General features: G+C 44.9%; 1 protein-coding gene across 10 annotated transcripts in view; it reads left to right on the top strand.

Moving 5' to 3' along the window:
* Nucleotides 1–21,090, top strand: part of LOC120955582 (solute carrier family 12 member 4) — a 146,828-nt gene that overhangs the window by 50,984 nt on the left and 74,754 nt on the right. For 2 of the 10 annotated variants that reach the window (XM_040376592.2, XM_040376593.2), the window contains exon 1: nt 7,845–8,112. The exons of 5 other annotated variants lie outside the window; for them this stretch is intronic. The gene's annotated coding sequence lies outside the window, so the exon portion shown is untranslated. Of the gene's footprint in view, nt 1–7,843; nt 8,113–8,140; nt 8,247–8,847; nt 8,932–21,090 lie in introns of those variants that run through there. 3 more of the 10 variants (XM_049610696.1, XM_040376602.2, XM_040376594.2) reach the window with 3 other exon arrangements.

Here is a 21,090-nt window from a genome sequence, read left to right as displayed (position 1 = left end):
CACACATACAGCTCTGGCCGATTTTCATAATCCCGCTTGTCTAGGTCAGGGTGGGCGCTAACAACAAGGGACCCATGACAAGAGTGAAGTTTTCCCTCGTTGTGCACTTTGGCGTTTCCGGAGCGCTCGGAACGGGCACATACACACAGGGGCACACACACACACACACATTACAGCATTCGCTTCAAAGGCATGTGATCCGCCTCGTAGCCGGGTGGGGTCTTTGTAGCGAGTAGATGTGATTAAGTTTTGCGCTGAATGAGCTGGCTCATCAGAAATGAGCAGTAAAATAAACATTTTATTATGCCACTCGTACAAACACGCGGCCGTTCAACGCTCGGCATGGATGGAGCATTACATTTGATTAATATTTGGTGTGGCATTTATAATGTTAAATTGTTACACCTGCTCGGGGTGGCCTTTGGTTTTGCATCGAGCGATTAATTGTGCATCCCCATCGTAGCGATTTTTCCTCATTCGTTAGTCGAATTGAATCGCCATCAATGCACGGCCAACTGAACTGTCAATAACAGGTCAATTTTGGGTTATCAGCATTTGATCAACAAGCGGGAGCAGAAAGATATGAATTTAATGAGGCCGAAACCTCTGGCCATTACACAACCAAATTGGGGCGATGAAGCGTTGATCATTGATGCTCGTTTGTGACTGTGACAGCTCCATGGTGTAAATAATGGCAATGAAAATCACTTTCATGTGAAGCAGGATAAACACTTTAGAGAGTGCGGTTATTAAACGATTTGAAAATTATTTGTACTATAGCAACGGTCACCTAATTGAAGCTTTTGCATGAGAAAATAATGTTTAATTTGTTATCCCTATTTTGCTGCTGGACACACAAATAAGTGCCATCCATTTATCTCTGTCCAGCCTCGCGTGCCTTTCCATAAAGGTCAATTGAATTATTTTCCAACCCCTCCCGGCGGGACCCTAATGCTCCCACCCAGGTTTCCAGTAATTTCCGTTATGTGGCCCACTTTTTATAACACTCCCAGTAAACGTAACCTGGGAGGAAAATTCAATCTAAACTATAATTGTTCGGTCGGGTGCGTTTATTTTTCACCCTACATGTTTACTTTCGTTCATTCGATCGAAACCTCATCATCATCTCTCTCTCTCTCTCTCGTTCTCTTTCATTCTCTCCCTTGTTTTTCTTCGTTGTGCAACTTTACCAACACCGCATTCATTAGCTTGCCCATTTAACCGTTCAGTAATTCAATTATTCACTTTTTTATGCTCGTTGTCGTATAACACGACGGTATAGATCCTGGATGACCTTTAGGTGATGGTTAAAATGGGGGTTTTTTTTTGTTGCACCTTGTTTGCTCTTCTCGAATTGCACAAAATCCATCTTTCACCCTTTCAAAAATATCGATTAAAAAACGTCCCCTCCGATCCCAGCTAATGGAACGCGCGAAAACAGGAATTGCGGGTGGTGGATTATTTTTCTTACGCCCTTGATTTGCCCCTCCTCATCACTCATCACTGGCCGGAATAGCGTTCAGTCGCGCCGGAAAGGTTGCGTACGAGTCAAACAATGAATGTTCTGTGCACAGCGGTGCTTGAAACCGAACGGCATATGGCGTTTGACACTGTAGTAATCGAAGTGTCAAAAGCAGCAGTGAGTGGTTCGGTTGAGTGAAACTGAGCATAAACAAGCTCGGTTTCCCCTGGGTCACTTGTTCAACCGATTGATTGGCATATTTGTCACAAATACTGGTTTCCAGTGGCTTTCGATAGTTTTAATTTGCAGTGTATTGAAATCGCATTCTGCATTACTTGTTCACTTTTTTTTCACATTCAACTAACGCTTTTTTAATTTCATCTTTTTTCAGGTAAGATAACAAACACCAATAATGAAACAAATAAACACATTGCAAACAGTTTTGGTGAGTAGCTAATTGAACTTGAGGAAAATATTTTAACAAAACATTAACCTTTTGGGAATAAGAGACAATTAAGGAACTTTTTGGATTCACAATCAGCAAGTTCACATCGTATTATAACATACAAGTTGTAAATAAACAGCTTCTGTTATGCAAATTGCATACATTTGGGGGTTTTCGAACAGTTAATATCAAAGATATTAAACATGGCATCTCTTCACATCACGTTGATTCATTGCACATCTCGCACGGCTTACAACTTCACGTTGCCGGGCGAACAACAGCGTAACTACTCGCAATTACATTCCCCAGGAGGATGGCGAACATCATCGGAGATGGTTACAGCTCCCCAAAACTATTACCTACCAACTGACTGCTATCATGAACAAACCTTCTGTCGAGGGAGTGGTAGTAAAGCACCACAAAAAAAGCTCCAAACCCCACTGTTCCGTTTGTACAGGCGAGAGACAGCCCGACAATTGGACAATCCCGGAAAGTATTTTCATTATCTGCATAATTGCCCAGTCAGGCGTTTGACGGTGTGGTGTGCGGTGAGTTAAGCAGCCGGCTAGAATGTCATTTTACGGCGCATGTGACCGTGCGCAAAATAGGGTAAGCCACAGCCACGGAAACACTCACCCTACGGTAATGGGAATAGTTTTCTGCCAGCTCAAAACGGGATCATAATTCTTCATCCCGAGCCGTACAAAATTTTACGGCAGCTTTATGCCAACTGTCAACGTCATTTTCGATCCGCCGCCCACATACAGAGGGCCACAAAAATGCAGTAATCTTTTGCACACACACACTAGATGATGCCAAATAACGAGAGAGTTTCCGTTTTATGCGCGACCATGCCAACGCCTCATGCATGGAATATTAAAAACTTGATTGACAGGGCAGGATCAGTTGTTGTTTTTTTCCCCTATGAAAGCAAAAGCGTTTAACTTAGTGACAGTGCTTGGGCCCAGCAGACTTGATTGTTTTAAATCCAGTTCAAGCTTAAATGGTGGTCTTTTTAATCCCAGTAACACCAGACCATCGTAAGGCCGTGGGGATTTTCGATTTTAAAATGTGGTATTCGTTACATGATTGTAATTAAAAGCGCTACTAGACATTTAAGTGTGTTGTTTAAGGTCGCTCAGGGATCATTCACCTGCACATCCGTTGACCAGTGTAAGCATGCTTTAAAACAATCGACGTCAGAAAATAATGCCTCGTTTTTCGCTGTTTCATTACCATTTTAATGAACCGCACAGTGTAAACCGACACTTTGTACATGAGCGCTACTTCCGCCACACCCGGGGCCGCATAAAGCTGAATAATTTACAGTAAAACCACGCGTTCATGCTGATTGTAAACTTTGCTAACTAATTGTATGGTAGATGCTTTTAAAAAACGGCCGTCCAGCACGGTCACGAGCGAGTTAAAGCGTTTTTAAGCAAAACCATTGAAGGAAAAAGTTTCAGCAGTATGTGTGTGTGGGAGCTTTGTCTGCCCCAGCCCCCACTGTGCCAGAATCTCTCGATCATCGCTTTAAATTTGTTTCGTTGCCAGCGTAGCCGAGCCATTTGCAAAGCATTTTATTCCAACCTTTACGACAATCGCACGGCGGTGCCATTTGATTGCTCACCTGAGCCGTAACCGTTCGCCGCTGCTGTTAGTTGCTTTCGGGAAATTAATTACGGCGCTCTAACGAGCTATCTTTGCTGAATGTTTCTTTCGCCTGCAACATTTTGTGCTTTTCCATTTGGTTTTCCGTTTGCAAGGTAAGGCGTAGGTCCTTTTTTTAGTAGGTCACTTACTTACCCGTCGACGTCCGGTTGCGTTATCCCCCTTAATTCTGTAGGCCATCTTTTGCGCTTTTTTTGCTGTTGTTGTTGCAGAGACTGCTAGTAACAGCTAGTTCCATTTTGGTACAACTATGGGAGTATCTTTTTCTTGTTTTTTTGGTCTACCACGTTTTGCTTGGCCTCAATCGTGATCGTTAGTGCGCGCCGGGTACCAGCTGCCAGTTCATTATTTTGCTCGCCTTTTAGCTTCGCTGCTTACTATAAAGGCACCCTGGGGATAAGTCAAAATGGAGTGTCTTGGGGTGGATTTTATCATCCTTTTTTTTCCCCATCTGCTTGCGGGATAAGTTTTCACTAGCCTCAGCTTCTAACTAGCTGCCTTCAGCTTCAACTAACTAGTAAGGTGGAAAGCATTTTGAAAGATTTTCCCCCGTTTTTGGTTGCTACTGCTACCCTTGTAATGAAATGAATATCTCAATCAAACCAAAGAGCTCAATTTCTGTATCTCAACGTTAGAATATGAGCTTATTTCACGATGCACAAAATTGCTAAAAAGCTGTTTCACAATCCAGGTGAAGTACCATGCGTCTCCATTTCCGATATCGTAAATAACCAGGCTGCTCCATTGCAAATAGTAGTTGATAAGTACCAACATTTTCTATGTGTTTTATGATGATAATAAAATCAAGTTGCTATCAATAACAACCATTACTATCATAAAATTTTAGTTTTGTATGTACAGAAAAACTAAAAAAAACCTTCAATTTTAAGTTTTAATGCAGTACTTTACAAACATAATCCAATTTTGATATGTAAAAAACGCGAAAGCTGACATTGTTCAAAGTCAAAGAAATTTGAGATTATCATGCAAAAAGAACAATAAAAAATGCATTCCCTTAGTTCATCTCTCTGCTGCACCAGTGTCATTGTCAGTTGCACTATTCGCCCCCCCCCCCCCCCCTACACTTGAATATTACCGATCGTAGCATAATCTTTCTAAGAAACCATTCCATGTACCGGTTCGAGCGCCCGAACCCTTTCTCGTACCGACCTTTTCGGCAAGATTCATTGGCGAATTGACTTGCCTGCGTTAAAAATTCATTCTCAAGTTCATTCCTGCAATTTGCCGTTGTATATGTGCTGCTTGTGGTGATGGAGCACTGGTGCGGTGGTAGCAGCTGTGGAGCTCGTTTTCCCTCTTCTCCCTTTCGTGCGACCTTACTAATCACGAATGCTTCTATTTCACAGGCTGCAAGCATGTTGGCTCTCTTTCACGCTTTATCTCTTTCGATAGTTTGATGGCCTCTCTCAAGTTCAAAGCCTCTTGCCTCGTGACACTTAACTGAACTGGTCTCTTGCTCTCACTCACACACGCGCATGCATGGTCGGGCCTGTTCCCTGCTCACCACGTTCCATGTTGTTCCCGCTGTTATCACACGAAGCCTCGGTCAATGTGTGACTGCTTGTTTTCCCCTATCACACCCAACACATAGAACGGGGGAACCGTTCCAGTTTCCATCGGTGTCCCCCCCACCCCGACGAGAAGGAACTCACGGTTGAGCGTTTAACAAAACAAAAAACAGCACGCTTTGCTCACTATGGCAGCAGTCCCACCCTAGGGCAACCCTGTTTCGGGTGGACCTGCGCACTGAACAAACACCGAAACCTACAAAGCTCTTGGGGATTTTGGGGAAGAAAAACAAAGCAGGGGGGGGGGGGGGGTGGAGGGGGATTTTCGAGTAGGCCCGCTCTCGCGGTTATGTTCGTTCCCGGGTTGCGCTTGGTTGCGCGCACCGGAAATGCCCACCGCCAAGCGTGCTGGAACTGTCCCGGGGTGGCCGCGTGCCGTACCGCTAAGCTTAAGCTCTCATCGGGCTGATCCTTGTTTATTGTCTCATGTTTTGTAATCCGTTCGCTTGGTGCTATTATTGCTGCCTGCCAACTAGCGGAGCCAACGGTTCTGCGGTGCTGGCGGAACTGATGCTGTTTGCCCTCCACTAGAGGGGTCCGCTTTTCGGTTTGATTGATTGTGGAGAAGGATTAGCCAAAATGTGGCACTGAACAATCGCCCTGCTTTCTTTTCCTGCTCCCTTTTGTAGACGTTCCCCAAACGAGGTACTCGATTTAGTGAGGAAATATTGCATCCTATCTACCTAATCCGATCGACGAAAGTGTGGAAAATGGTTCATTAATTATTTTCCACTTCAGGCGGTTCCATCACGTCAGCCGCTAAGTGGTCAGCCTCAACAGACCGCGTGACTCATTTTCCAGCCCATCAAAAATATCTGTCGAATTAAAGTTAATGCCCGGCGCTGGGGATTAACGTCCGTAACCTTTCGCTAACGACTCTTCTATCGCGCACAATGTCTCTTCACGCTTCTGTTCATCGAATAATTGCCCAACTACTCGCAGGGAACGGGCAAATCTCCGGCGCGAAGAAAAAGGTCCTTCGCTACGGTTTGCTTTCGCAGCAAACGCCCGAAAAAAAGGGGGAACATGTTAACAGAACAACACAAACTAGCGCAAAAGAAGCCGTCCGCACGGGTCCGAGCCGCTCGTGTTCCCTCGTGCCACGCGATGACCTTCAATCATGGGAAGTAGCGCTTCCGACATTGTTCTGCCCATCTGCCCTGTATGAAACTGTGTGTATGGGTGGGTGCGCGTGTGCGCTCCTGTTCTGAGCGGTGATGATAGAACCGTACGGCCGCGCAAACATCCGACCGCCTGACAATCCAAAGCCGATTGTGCACATTTGTTGGGCTTCGGGCACCAGGCATGGGTTACTACTTCGTGAGCAAAGGGGAAAAGCAAAGTCTCAGCAGGCTACCGATGTCTGCTCCCCTTATCTGGGATGGTTTCGGTGATGGTGAAAATCGAGCCACTCAACCGAGGGGAAAGTGAGCCGTCGCTTTGCATCTCCCAGAATGTGGCGCCGAGCAAAAGAGTGTGAGTGAGAGATCGGATGAACCTTTTGGGTTGTACATCCGGGCATTTGTATGGGTTTGACCTTATTTTGTCGTATTGTGCTCGTTCGGTGGCGCTTCATAATGGTTGGAGTTCCCTCTAGCAACCTTCCCCACCGGCCGGTCCATGGTGGAAAGTGGAACGGCTTATCCTGGGGATGTTTTGCAGCATCTTCATTGCGTTGCGTTTGATTCGGCGGCAGGATTAAGCGTAAAGTGTTTGCCCAAAAGTGCGCCCCCACCGCTTTGAAGATGTTAATTCTGCTGTTGTTTTGTGTTCTTTATGCTATATCTTCATTTTATAGAATTACAAGCTGTTTGAATTTGTTTGAAACCTTCATATGCTCTTAATACATAATTGTATGCATTATTAGTTTTTGGTCCTTCGAACCGGATTTCCAAAAATTCCAAACGCTCCGGAGTCTCGCTGTGTTTATCACTGTAAACAGATCGAAGACACAACCGAAGCCTAACCGTCACCCGTCGTGACAGCCCTCGTTTGCGCTAAGGTTCACCCCCCCCCCCCCCTCTCCGAAAGGAATAACACACCTCCACCGCGTGCCTTATAGCCTGGGTACACAAAACGGCACCGAAATGTTTTCACCACACTCACATACAGCTTGTGCACGGTGGTTGTGTTGGTTGAACCGAGCGGAAATCGATCTCGAACTGTGCTGTGAGCCTGCTGGAAGAGAGAGTTTGCACGTTTTTGTGTGTGCTCCTGCTCTCGGCCACAGCCTGCTGGAGGCTGCAGAACCCCAGGTCCAGGTGCTGCCGAAGGGGACGAAGGGAATGGTAGGCACGAAGACTGCTCAACGTGATAGAAATGTTCCACTTCTACAGCAAAAGAGCACTCCACATGGCGCAGCGGATGTTGCTGATGAGGTGAGAAGCTCTATCCCCAGGCAAATGGGTGATACACCGCACAACGCAAACACACACACACACGCGCGCACAGACGAGAGATGTGCTCCCAAACGCACACACCCTGCCAGCATGGCGGAACAGCTCGATATCTAGGACTCCGAGGCATTCTCTCCCACTCTATCGCGCCTGTCGCGGCCCGCTCACAACTGCTGTGCGCTTTGTTGCGCTCTATCGCAGAGCCACGATCTCTCGAAAAACACTCGAGATATATACACGCGCCACACGCCAGAACTTCGTGTAGCGTGTAGCCTTGTGTTGCCCTAGTCGTCGTGTGCTCTCGCCGTGCCTCTCAAACTGCTCCTCCTCCTCCTTGCCGCCTTCGACTGCTGGATGCTGGATGCTGCTGCGTGCGATACCCACACGGTGCCATTGCTCGGAGCTGCCGATTGCTGTTGTGCTAGTCTCTGCCCTCTGTGCTGTCGGTCGGAAGGCTTCTGGGGAACCGCATCAGTCCAGATCTGCTCAGTTGGAGCACTGACGTCACCATCGCAGGGTCCGCTGGTACTAGTCCCGGCTGCTAGAGAGGTAGGCCTGGTTCCGGAACGGTGGCTTCCACCTGGTTCTGTGGCAGACTCCATCCCGTGCTGTTGTGTGAAGAGTCGTGCGAGGACTCGACGTGTGCCGTGTGCCGCGAATTTCCCTTGTGCGTCCACACCCAGGTGGGATGGATTGTGATGTGATGTGTTGTTCTCAATGTGTGCAGTGCTAGGTGGAGAAGCCTGGAGATCGGGCTAGAACTAGAATCTGGACAGCAGATAAGGCGTAGGCTTGCGCTGTATTATGGGGAGATCCTGCAACCAATGTCTCATGTCAAAACATTGAAGCTCCAGAAAGCCCGTACACTGCCTCCACTCCTGAGAGGACTTTTACAAACGAGGGCGTAAACATTTCTCATCCTCAATATCCCAGTTGATTTTTTGTTTTTAATATAAAGTGATCCAGGTTAATGATGTGACTCCACTGCCGTGCCTGTGTGTGTGTGTGTGTGCGAAGCTGTCAAACATTCGCTACGCGGCGTATGGGAAAATATTTATGTGACAAACATTCTGCATGAGGCGCTCCATCGATTGACAGTTCGCAAGAAATAGGGCCTGCCTTTGCTTCCAGCATCTCTTGCCCGTTTACCGCCCCGCAGCGGATCTGTGTCTTTCACTCACTCTACCCTCTCTGGGCAAGACTGAGCTTTTCCATTAACGAAAGTGCGCCTATAAAAAAAAACCCCCGACAAATCGACTTCTCACGGTTGTTTACTTGACACAGATTTGCTGCTGGTAGTGTTTTGCGTGTTTTCTGCAAAGAGTGTATTTGCGGATTTCTAACCAAATCACGAGCAAATACACGCGTGTGAGTGTGTGTGTTTTTGTATGGGTGTGCGAAACAATGTGTCGTGTGTGTGTGAAGTGGTGTTACATAGCCTGTTCGATAGCAGGCTCCAGCTGATGCTGAATTTGCTGCTCGTTATCGTGTTAATGAACCAAATCCCTTTTGTAGTCAATCGTATCCTCCAAAAATTATTGCAAAACATTCCTCATGCCTGAAAAATAATGTGTTACACACCAGCAAACCCGGAAAAGCAACGTAAATAGTGTAATATTTATGTGCAAAATGTACTCCACTGACGGACTGTGCGCACATTGTATCTGACGTTTGCCCCAATGTCCTGGGTTGCCCATTCGCCTACCGTACGTCTGCGTGTTTGTGTGAGTGCGTGCGCGCGAAACTGTGTGACCGATGGAGCCAGTAATGGGGTGCACAAATACCATAAAAACGTGACTCCCAGCATTCCTTGCTGCCTTTCGCGCGCCCGCACGCTCTCTGTCGCTCTGCGCTATCCCTTTTTCGCTCTTCGTCCTTTTACTCTGGATGAGATGTGCTCTCAGCACCAAGCCTGCCCATCTGCTGTGGAATTAATACACTCTCGCCTCTCCGCTCGTGAATTGCCCTTTCCTGGAGGGTATCTTCTTCGGTCTGTACACACACTATATACTTCCACCGACGGACACTATCACAGCTGGCAGAAGGAAAAAAAAGACTGATGTTCCTGTGGGATGATGTACCACGCTCCGAGAGCCGTTTGAGCCCGCATTTCGTGGTGCTCTGTTTTTAACGGACGTTCTTTTTGTCCCGCGTCAGCGATAGTATTGTGGAGCAGCCCATGTGACGATGGAAATTGTAAAGCTAGCGTGTTTTAACCCTCGCCAAGTGTAGCTTTTTTTCTACCAGCACTGTGCACGGGGTTACACGGCTGTCTCATACTGCTCTCACGTGCTTCATTTCGCTCACTTACGTGTTACACGACTCGCATGTAACGGTCTGTAACGTAAGCACTGGAATGTGTATTTCTTTCAAACTGGCTAGAATTGAATCGTATTGGAAAGGCAAGAAAATGCAAACACCTTCTGACAGCTGTCATCTCTAAAGAACGCAGTGAATGTACGGCTCAAATCACGGTTCGTTTACCGACAACCGAGCAAAGAGATACACAATGCACTATTTGTTATCGAGATTGACAGCATGTTTGTGCAAACAAAAATGTGGAAAACATACACGCTAACCTGCTAAAAACAAGAAATCGCAAATAACAGTACATCCACACCAACACTAACGGTAGTAACCCAGTACCAACATGACACACCCATACGGTTGCGCAATTGATAGCGCAGGATTAGAATAGAACAGAAAATAAGAAATCTTCTCATTCTTTTTTTTCGTGTTTATTGGACCACTTTGAAATTGTTTGTTGATTTAGTTATGAAAAAGTTTCATAAAAAACTGTGCCTTAATTTGTTCTTGATTTAAGTGTATATGTTTGTGTTTTTTCATATTTTCCATTCATTTGTAAGATTTTTTTATATTTCGTCCTAGTATCAATGTTTTGTTTTTAATTTTTTAAATTTATTTATTCTTTTTATCACTCTCATAATTTATATATTTTGGACGGTTGTGTTTAATTTTCAATAGATCTTACATTTGACATTTTACAAAAAATATGTCTATCCCTTTCTTACGATACTTTTTACATAACGAGCAAATCAAAATGCTCAATAAATACCTCTCTTAACGAGTATAATATCGCATAACGAGCAATTGTGTTCAGAATACAGTTTTTGGGAGCAGATTTCAAATTAAGATAACGATCGGTTAACATTGAGCATTTCTATAATTTTGATTATCGCTCAGACAATCGAGAGTTTCGATACAAAAAATCGTTTAGTTGCCAGAAGAAGAAGTTCCGTATAATTGTATATTGACGAATGTCTCTAATGCGCTTTTCGGGTTCTATTTGTTCATTAAGAATCCCTTGTCAATTGCTGTAAGTTGGAGGAGTTTCGTATGACTACATAAGTGGTGTGTGTTTAGTGTGCTGTTTTGAGCCATGAAATTGAACGAAATATTTAAAAACTGTGTTCATGCTGATAATCGTTGTTCATAGCTATTCTTACCACAAAAAATTATCAATTGTGATGAGAGTAACTTATTTTGGAAAATAAGTCTAATAGGATATGTTCAACAGTGGATTTCTTCACATACGTATATGCCAAAATAGTAGCATATTTGCGGTCTTGGGACCAATTATTTACCTTTTTATAGAAATCATATACAAAAAAGCCTCCCGCAGAACCAGTTTTTCATGTAACGAGTACGGGATTCCACCATACATACTGTTCAAATTGAAATAACCAAAAAAACTGTTTAATATTTTTGCTTTTTTCCTATATTATGCTCAACCAGAAGCATTTTCATTAAACCTTATTTAGTACTTTTCTCTTATTGTGAAATATATTTTAATTTCCACAACTTATGCCACCCCCCCATTTCGTACTACGCTAACGGCACGCAATCAACTTTATTAATCAACAAATGGATAAAGTTGTTGGCCCCGTGCATGAAGTCAATTTAAAAACTTTTTATTTATCACATTTGCTCAAAGCCCACCCACTCCAAATACATTGAGACACACACATACAAACACTACCCTAAACAGACCGAATGTGTTGAAATAATGGGCGCCCAAAATGTTGAAACACACACACACACACACACACACACACACACACACACACAAATATACGCTACAAGCTACTACACGGTCACACCATTTCACCATTTTTCCTGTTGCATCCCTGCACGAGACACATAAATTTGCGACTTTCGTTCCCACAATTTATCGTTGCGAAAATTTTGCGATCGGTTTAAATTTGTTTCACGGGGGCACCCTACCACACGGGGCGCTTCGTTCAGCCTCCCCCTCCGTCGGCCCACCGTTGGCACGACGCGGTGAAGCGGTGACGTTTAAATTTGTCACATGCGCCAGGTTACGCTTCAGCAGCAATCCAATTACCACTTTAATATTTTATCAACCGAACACACACACGGTGCACGGTTTGCAACGGCCGGGCAACGAGGTGGTGAAAGACTTTGCCCGTCACGAATCACATTATCGCAAGGCGGAGTGAGAGAATTGAGTTTTTGCAAACATTTTCCGCGCGTGTAATGATACGGCTCAGGTTTTGGGGCGATGGGCGCTATGTGTTTGCATCTTCTGTGGGTGCATTTTTGTGCTGTTGTGCTGCTTGAGCACCTCCCATGCGTTCATCTCCGAGCAGGTTGCTTGCAAAACTATATCTCCCCGTACGCTGCGATGAGACGGGCGAGGTCAAAAGATGGTTAGGCGTGGGGCGAGGGCTTCTCCAATGAGGCCCGTAAAGTTGGTGCGAAGCAAAATTTGATTTGAATTTCAATTTTCGCGATCACACAATCAACGAAATTGCTAGCACACCGTACTCGGACGTCATCGTTTCTTGGGGGCCATCAAGTGTATGACGAGCAGACACTTTAGCGACGGTTGTACGTGAGGGAAGCTGGAAGTTTTCCTCCTTTCTCCACATGTATCTACCTCTTCCCGTGCTTCAAATGATACTCTTCAAGATCCTGATCTCACCTAAGCTGTGGAGTGTCTGCAGTGTCCATTTTTACATTCTCTCTCTCTCTCTATCTTCCAAGCATCGCCAGTTGAGATAGCAACTCCGAAGCTGCTCACTTGTAATGCATTTTTTGTTTTGTTTTTTCGTTTCGCCCGCTATCTTTTTCGAAGGACTAACGGAGCAAACGAAGGTTATCATCATCCTGATTACTCACCTCGTGCGCCGTGGCCGTGCAGCAAAAATGGGGCACAATTATTGGCGCCTGTATCTTGTTACCCCCGGCGACGAGTTAGCGGCAAGCCAGGTTGGGAATGGAAATGGGCAAGCAGGAAACAGTTTCTGGATAGTCCCGAATGTCTGGCCGAAAAGGGTTGTTTTTTTTTGTGTGTGTCATCCATCCACTCTCTTTCTAACTTGCAGCGAAAACGACCGGACGAAATGTCGCCGATGTGTCCGGTTTTTTTTTTTTTTTTTGTATGTCGCTTCTTCCATGTACACATCCCCGAGTTTGTCCCAGATGTGGTACAAACGACAGAAATTTGCATACTACACCGAGGACTCCGAGGGAAGACTCCAACTCGTTCCACGAGCTGACAGGGATCTGACAGTGTGTTGGACATTGGAACGAAACTGAGCATGTTTTGCACCGAGCAGAGTGGAGTGAAACTTTGGCTGCGAGAATGTTTGCTGCTTGCTGGACAGGGTATGGAGACTATATTGTCCTATATACACATTTGTGCTTGCTTATACTAGTGCGTCCAGCGTCTAGTGTCTAGAATCTAGCTAGAGCACTCCCTGGAGGTTTATACATCTCGATTTGACAGTACGACGGTGCTCACGTTATTCGGCATCTTTTGCAATGCTGGGACACACCGACATTCTTCAATATCAAGTTTGGTTTGGAAGTGAAGCGCTACCCCTTTTGGGGAGTTCGTCATGTATTCTCATCCTCCCATCATATCAACCGATACACATTGCAGTGATGCCTTATTTATGCGGGATTCCATGTCCACACTATTTTCAAATTATACAATTCGCCAAAGGGAGCAACTCCTCCCCAATCACCCTGTCCAGTGGCGTTCGCAAACCTACGGATGAGTTTAATCGAATTCGAGCTTCATTCAGCTGAAAAGAAACGATTTGTAGCACCGTGCACCTCTGAAACTGCAGCCATTTTTTGTTGGTCGACTGTTCCTATCCACTTTCATGGTTGTGGAGTTCTGTGAGCATTTAGGCTTTTTTCATTTGTTTTCTGCAACCCCCTTTTCACTCACTCCCCACATCCTCCAGCCCGGTCACCCACTTTTTGCATCCAATTTCGGACCCAACCAAAGCCCATCATCATGCCCATCGACAAACTCGTCGAAAATCGGTTTTGAACTCGATCCAAAAATAAAATAACCTTTCCCGGGGAGATCCCGGGCAAGCTTGGGCAGGCACCATTGTGTCCAAACCTCGGGGCGAGCCTCGTGGCACACCTGGTTTGCACTCGCAGTGTGTGCCACAGCGTGCGATGGGGAAGGCTCGCGGCAAAAGTTCCGGAAATGTTTGTCGATTGTTCGCTTTCAACTGAACGCGCTGCTGTGCCGGAACTGGTTGGAAATCCAACCAGAAAGAAAAGAAGAAAAACCATCACCAGAACTCCCGGAACGGAGAGCTGGTGGAGTGAAGTGGGGGTGAAATGAGAAATCGACTATCAACACTCCTTTATTTTTTCGCACGACACCAGCAGCAGCATCCGTTCGATCCGCGGATTAAGCGGATATGCAGAGCCAGCTTCGTGGCAAACAATCGCGGGCAAAACAGTGCGACGCAAAAGGATTCGTGTGAATTGCTCAGCCCCCTAGCTTTTGGCATTCATCGGGTTCCGCAATCCTGGTGATTTACATAATCACCCAAGACGCTGAAAAATGGGTGGTTCGGAAATGGAGCCAAGGCGTGTGCTTTCTTTCTGTTTTTTCGCTCGCATCAAACCCGACAATCCCGAGAACCGTGTGACGGTGTGGCGGGTGGACTGAACTCGTGACATACCGTAAGAATGAGTCGGTTGTTTTACAAATAGTGAAATACCGATAAAATTGTGCCCAACCTCACACCCCAAAATAGGGCGAGTCACGCACACTCTATTTTTGAAGGGGTCGCGTTTTGCGTTTACTCGGTTTTGGGGGTAGTCGGAGCTGTTTTCGACAAATCCAAGCCTCTGGGCGTAAAACCGCTCTACTCAGAGCTGTACAGTGATCAAAACTGAGGAGGAGAGAGAAAGAGAGAGTGAAATATAGGATGAAGATAAAATTAGAGTACCTTCAGGATCCGATGTACCAGGAAAAGCTCTTAGGGAAATGCTTCCCAAGGAACATTACGACTGAAGTATGGTATAAAGACGCTCGGGTGAAGATTTTAGTACAAACGAGAAACCACACTAATGCGCTCGTGTGAAAATGGAAAACTAATTTGCGTGCATTTGGTCATACACATGGGACATTTATAAATGTATTAGCGAGGAAGCTTGTAAGTCCTTAGTGGTTTTTGCTTGGTTTGGTTGAATTTCTGGAATAACATTTCAATGACAAAAAAACTAAGCTTAAAGCTTGTCACTTTTTTGTGAATTAAATACTCTGTGGATAATTTGTTTAATTTCACAACATTGCGCAGTATTTGTCTAACTCATGGACAGTTTTGCATGGTTTATATAGCAAACCAAAGCAACATACTAAATAAAAATATTATCTTAAGTCATTTAAAAAATAACACAAATTTTACCTAAAATATATTCTGCACATTTCAATCCGTCAGAAAACGTAAAAATCGTTAAATTCTGTCATTAAGCATTGTTTTAATTTACCTTCTTTCTTAATGCATGCTTAAAATTCAAAATATCATAAAAAAATATAAGATAAAAAAATAGTTTTGTCTTAAAATGCTATTTTGCAATGTTTAATTATTTGTCTTGCAGATTACACAGGCTTTTCCGTGTCAATTTCAAATGTCACTAACATTTTTCATCGGTTTGCAAGATGTTTTTTAACAGCTGTCAAGTATTGCATTTGCATCACAATAATATTTCAGCTCTTGCACATAATTTTCAAGACGTTTCAAGCTGGATTGAGTTTGACTGTTCTTTGTGATGTGTTGAAAATCATGTGTAATAAACAAAGTTTTATTATTATGCCAATGCATTGTGTGGCAACTCTATTACAAAAATTGAAGCTGGCAAACAGAATACAGGGTTTCCCACGATTGATTGGTCAGTTCCCATGATTTATTGATCGTATCCCATAGATTTTAAGTTCATTCTCATAATTTATTGGTATTTTCCGATTGGATATCAATACAATTGGACCAAAAAATCCTAGGAAACGGCCAAAAAATCGTGGGAACGCACCAAAAAATATCGGAACCCGCTAAAAATTAATGGGAACCAATCAATTAACTGTGGGAAACCCTGTAAGTTGTAACGCTAAGTTTAATACTGTTTAATATATTTAAAAATGTACACAACTTAAATTGACTCAAATTTTGAGCCTTAAATATTATAAACTTTTCCCTTGGAATCCTTTTAAAAGCGCAACATACAATTGATCGCCATTATCTTGCAATGGCCGTTAGCAATAAGCACCTTAAAGCCGCCCGAACATAATGAGTGAACTATAACATCCATAATTCCTTTAAACAATAATTTCCATCAATACTTAATGCGGCGCACTAACTAACGCTCCGTCTTCTGTTCATTGTTTCCTCCATTCCTGCACCGAGCTACCGAACGGTTTCCGTTCTTAGCTCAACGAAAAACAAAGCCAAAAACAAAAAATACAGGCCTGTGCAATGACGGCAAAACTGGGTCGTTGCACAATACTACCGTCCGTTGCTGCTGCTGCCGGGATAATCCTCCGTCCTGAGGCGCACTGCCTGTTACCGGCCAGCCTGTTCCACTCGCTCTCTCTCTCTCTCTCCTCTAAAGCACACGATACGAGCGGAACGCGTGTGCGCGCGCTGCAAACACGTGCACCGTTCCCCGTTTCCCGCATCGAGAGCTGGATGGTCCCGCAGGATGGTGGGTGTCCCAGCGGCAACCTTCCGGTTTCACTGCGAGCGCTTTTCCGGTAGACCTGCTTTCTTCGGGAATGCCTCTAAAGGGGAGGAAACAAACGTGTCCTCCGTGTGCTCCCTGTGTACAGCGCGCAGTTGATAGACTCACCAAACTCGCTAACTTCCTGCTATCTTCCGTGCAACGCGTGTACTTGTGTGTGCGTGCAATTCGTAAGCTCTATCTCAATGTCAACGACGACTAGCTGGGCTGGACAACCCATACGCGTCCGTAAGTCTCCCGAGCGAGTCGTTGGGAGTGCATTTTCTCCTAGGCCGCTTCAAAACAGCGAAACCTCTATTGCGTAACCGTTTTTGGTGCGTTGCCGTGGAGTTCCACTGAGCACATCGAAACGGGTGCGGGTGCTATATGCCTACGGTCATCAGCCATTAATTGACAGCCGGTGACACACAGTGTGTGTATGTGTGTTTTTGTACTTCGCCCTCATCGTGAATGATTGCCTTCGCTGTGGGGTTTCACCAGCCCCCGGTGGGGGAGGGCTTTTGATACCTCGGTTGTGCTCGGTTTGGCCCGCTCGAAGGCCATTCAAAGATGTTCCCGGGGCACCGGGGGGTAAAGGGCGGTATGCAATCCGATTAGCGACGCAAAACCACCGCTCTACCGGATGGTGAGAAGATGACCCTATTTATATAATGAATTTGGTCAGCTGTGTGTGTGTGTGTGGCTAGCTTAACCCGCTGGACGGAGGTTTTGGCGCGTCGTATTGAGTTAGCGTCAGGCTTTGTTAACACTAGCAAAGACAACTTCAGTAGGCGTTTGAAACGGTCTGAAATTCTCAACCAGAGCAGCTAATCCAACTGGAACAGCAAATCCAACTGGAGCAGCTGCTTTATAGCGCATCCTATAAAATATTGCTTTCAAATATGCAAGCCCATAATAAAAAACATTTAATGGTTGCTAGCGATTCGAGCACCGGCAAACGTGACTCAAGAAATTTTCAAAAGATGCATCTCGCCTTCTGGTTCTCGTTCTAGGTGGATTTTCCCGGGAGATAGTTTTTCCTTTTTACTGCGCGTCGTCCGCTTGACTCCCTGAAGCTGCTCGCCTGCACGGTGGTACAATTTCGAAAGTAATGTCCACCTCCGACCATAAACCGAAATAAAAAAAAAGTATTTCACTGTGAGCGCCACGTGGGTGTGTCTGGCAATGGCGCCGTTTTGGTCTCGGTTTTTACTGCACAACCGCTTCCTCGCGGGCGTTATACGACTGTCAATGAGAGGAGGAAGCAATTGCCAACCAAACTGTGCTATAAAATGAAACGAATGTCTTATGCCCACCTTATGTCCTATTAGAATCAGCAAATTCTTATGTGACATTAGAATCAGCAAAACGTACGTTCTCTAAATACTCGTACACTTTCGTCATTTTCGAGCGGAAGAGTTGTGTTTTTCTGTTTGTTTGCTATTCTTGTTCCCCACTCCCTCGTACATCATCGCTCCGACGGGAAATTAGTTCCCGAAAGCGTTTAAGTTGCGGCGAAAAAAACAACCAGAAAGCGTTTGTTCCCGCTCTCCATCGTATCGCTTAATGGCACCGTGCACTGTGCTTGAGTCCAATTAAGAAACTTTCATTTCTTTATATGCCAGGTGCAGGATCGAGCGTTCTTATCAAACACAGTTGCCCCTCAGCAGGAGGCTGTCTTGTGGGAGCTGCTCAGCTGCTACCTTTTGGACTGCAGCGAGGATAATAATAACCAGCGAAGCGTTACACTAAAACCCCGCTCGCCAATATTTATGACGTGCCCGGTGGCCACATTACCCACATTGGCACAGGAGCCCACGCGTCTTATGCGCTAATTTAGGAGCTTGCCGAAACACTCCACACACACACACACACACACACACACACACACACACACACACACACACACACACACACACACAAGCATGCCGTACATCATGTGCGCGCTTGCCTTTACCACTAGCGATTTACACACATCCAAACCCCGCCTCAATCGCTGGTCGGAGTGTTCTAGGATCGCATTAATTTAATTACTCATACAGCTCATACAGCTCCCGCTTACCTCAATCCAATCCAATCCCTACTCCCCTGGATCAGTATGATGACGACTTCGACCACCTCGACGCTACTGTCAAACGAAAGAGAGAGCTTCCCGAAATTGCTTTTGCCCCGAAACTTTTACGCCGGCAAAACACGGCAAAAGATCTGCTCCAAAAAGTTTCCTTTCGCGCTTCGTTTCCGCACTTTCTCGCTCACCGTGCGGACTTTTGGCACTACTTTATACGTACGTTCCCTTGGCTCAGCTTGGGACGTGTGAGGGTCTTTGTGCGGTGCGTGTGAGTGTGTACATGCGTAGGAAGAAATACAATTTCGGCAAGGTAAAACTTTCTGCACGGTTCGTTTCCGGCGAACAGAAAGCGCTTAGCGCAAACCTAAAATAGCGCCATTGTGCTGTGAGCTTAATGTTTGTATTGTTTGTTTTTTGTTTTTGGCTTTGCATTTTGAGTGATGATACTAGAAAAAGAAGCTGGAATTTCATTAAGTACAAAAAAAATATTTAAAAAAGAGTAGACTGTAGACAACAGAACGATATTAGAATGAAACGAACTATAAAAAATGCTTTAATGGAAATGCTAGGGAAAGATTTTTTATGATCTTTTTTGTGAAATTAAAAACTGTTCCCAACAAACAGGGTGCACAATATCGAGATTTATTTCTCCTGACAAAACTAAAGGACAAAAAATATATCGTTTCTCGCACACTACCAAAACACTGAATATTAATTGTGAGATTCTGTTCTCCAATGCTTTTTTTTCCTCGACCTCGTTTCTTTTCTAAAGCTACACCAACAAAAAGCAGTCCGACTATGCATAGAGTAAGATGAACGAGAAAGTAAAGCAAATGCGCGCTCCTCTACGATTGGCCTCATTTTGGGCTTGATTTGCACAGAGAGGCATAATTCGCGAGCCCGCGAGGAGCGAGTGAGCCCATGATACACCGTACCTGGGGGGGACATTGCTTTTAATTCTCGTTTTAATGAGTTTCGAATCGCTTTCCACTGAGCGCTGATCCAATTGGAAACTGAAACTGAAATACGGCATTTCAGGGCGTAGGCTTAATTTGAACAGGTTATTTTTTCCTTTTTCATTTCAATATTTTCGAAATAAATCATTTTTTCATTAAATTTTGAATTGATTGGAGTATAATTAATCTTTTAAAATAATTTAGAGTTGATTAAAAAAAAACACCTACTAAAAACATACATGAAACATACATGCGTTGGTCGAGTAGTGTACCATAAATCATCGCCGTATGCAAAACAAAGACCCAAGCTTTCGTTTTTCATGTCACACCTGAGCCCACCTGAAGGCGCACTGTAAACACAGCAAGACTGCGTGGGAAACGCATTCGTCGATGGCATTGTTGGCGAGAGCAGCAAGATGCATTGCATATGTGACGGTCATCGTGGCACTAGCATACGGAAGCGTCGGTCGCTCGGTTGACACTGGTATTAGCACACGTGGTGTAGTGCACGGCTTAGGGGGAAAGCAAGCAAAAGTCAAACTGTGTTGCTTGATGTTTCGCTCCCGTGACCCTCGCACGCTTTTGATGGTCGTCACCGTATCAAGATTGATCAGTTTTTCTTTTCCCCACTCCCCAATTCGATGTCGTACATGTTTCAAGCTATCAAAATGGTCCGCCGCATCTTGTAGGCGCTTCCAGTGCCGTCTCAACAGCTCAGCGTGCTCGGGTGGTGTGTGTATCACCAGCAGCCAAGTGTTGTGAGCTGCAATTTTACAAATCGTAAATTGCTTTTCTGCGTACTGATAAAAAGCATTACCCAGAAGGGGGAAAAAACACAATTTACTAGAGCGCTAGAAATGTTTCCATCCGTCGGAATGCGGTGAGGTTCAAATTTCTAGAAATAGGTCAAGTTGTGCGAGCGGTGTAAAACTTACTACCAAAGCAAAATTTCGATGAGTGGTGTACGGTGGAAGTGATTATGTTTAGTAGTGCTTCTTCCGCTAAAGTGTTGATTCCGAGAAGAGGACAAATCGAGGTGGCAAAAATACTGAAGGCAGGCGGGGGCAACATGATACGGTTCGAACAACAGAGGACAGATAAAGGTCATACCTGTGCTTGAACTGGCTCTAAAGGAAGTTCTGGTGGTGTGTCTTTCCGCGTTTGAAGTGATGTTGAATCAATCGAATCAAGGAATGGGTTTTATCACATCACCGTCTCTAGGCATTTTCCAGCTAAAAGAATGCTGTCAACTGAAGCGATAAGCGTTGGGATTTTAATTTCAGCTGCTGCGCTTGAAAGAACTTCACACGTGTTGTGCAATACACACTCTATACCGTGGTAGTAAGATTCACATTGGAACAGTTTGGTGAGCTAGTTTTCCATGCGGTTTGCCGCACCGACTAAGATTAAACACCGTCTTATCCATCATCGAAGAAGATTAGAAGCCGCGAGAGAGCCGTTTTCGTGCTGGCAATGGAACGATAGACG

Source organism: Anopheles coluzzii, chromosome 3, assembly GCF_943734685.1.
Source record: "Anopheles coluzzii chromosome 3, AcolN3, whole genome shotgun sequence".
NCBI lineage: Eukaryota > Metazoa > Arthropoda > Insecta > Diptera > Culicidae > Anopheles > Anopheles coluzzii.
The sequence above is the reverse complement of the archived record's forward strand: the minus strand, read 5'-3'. Positions and strand labels throughout refer to the sequence as shown.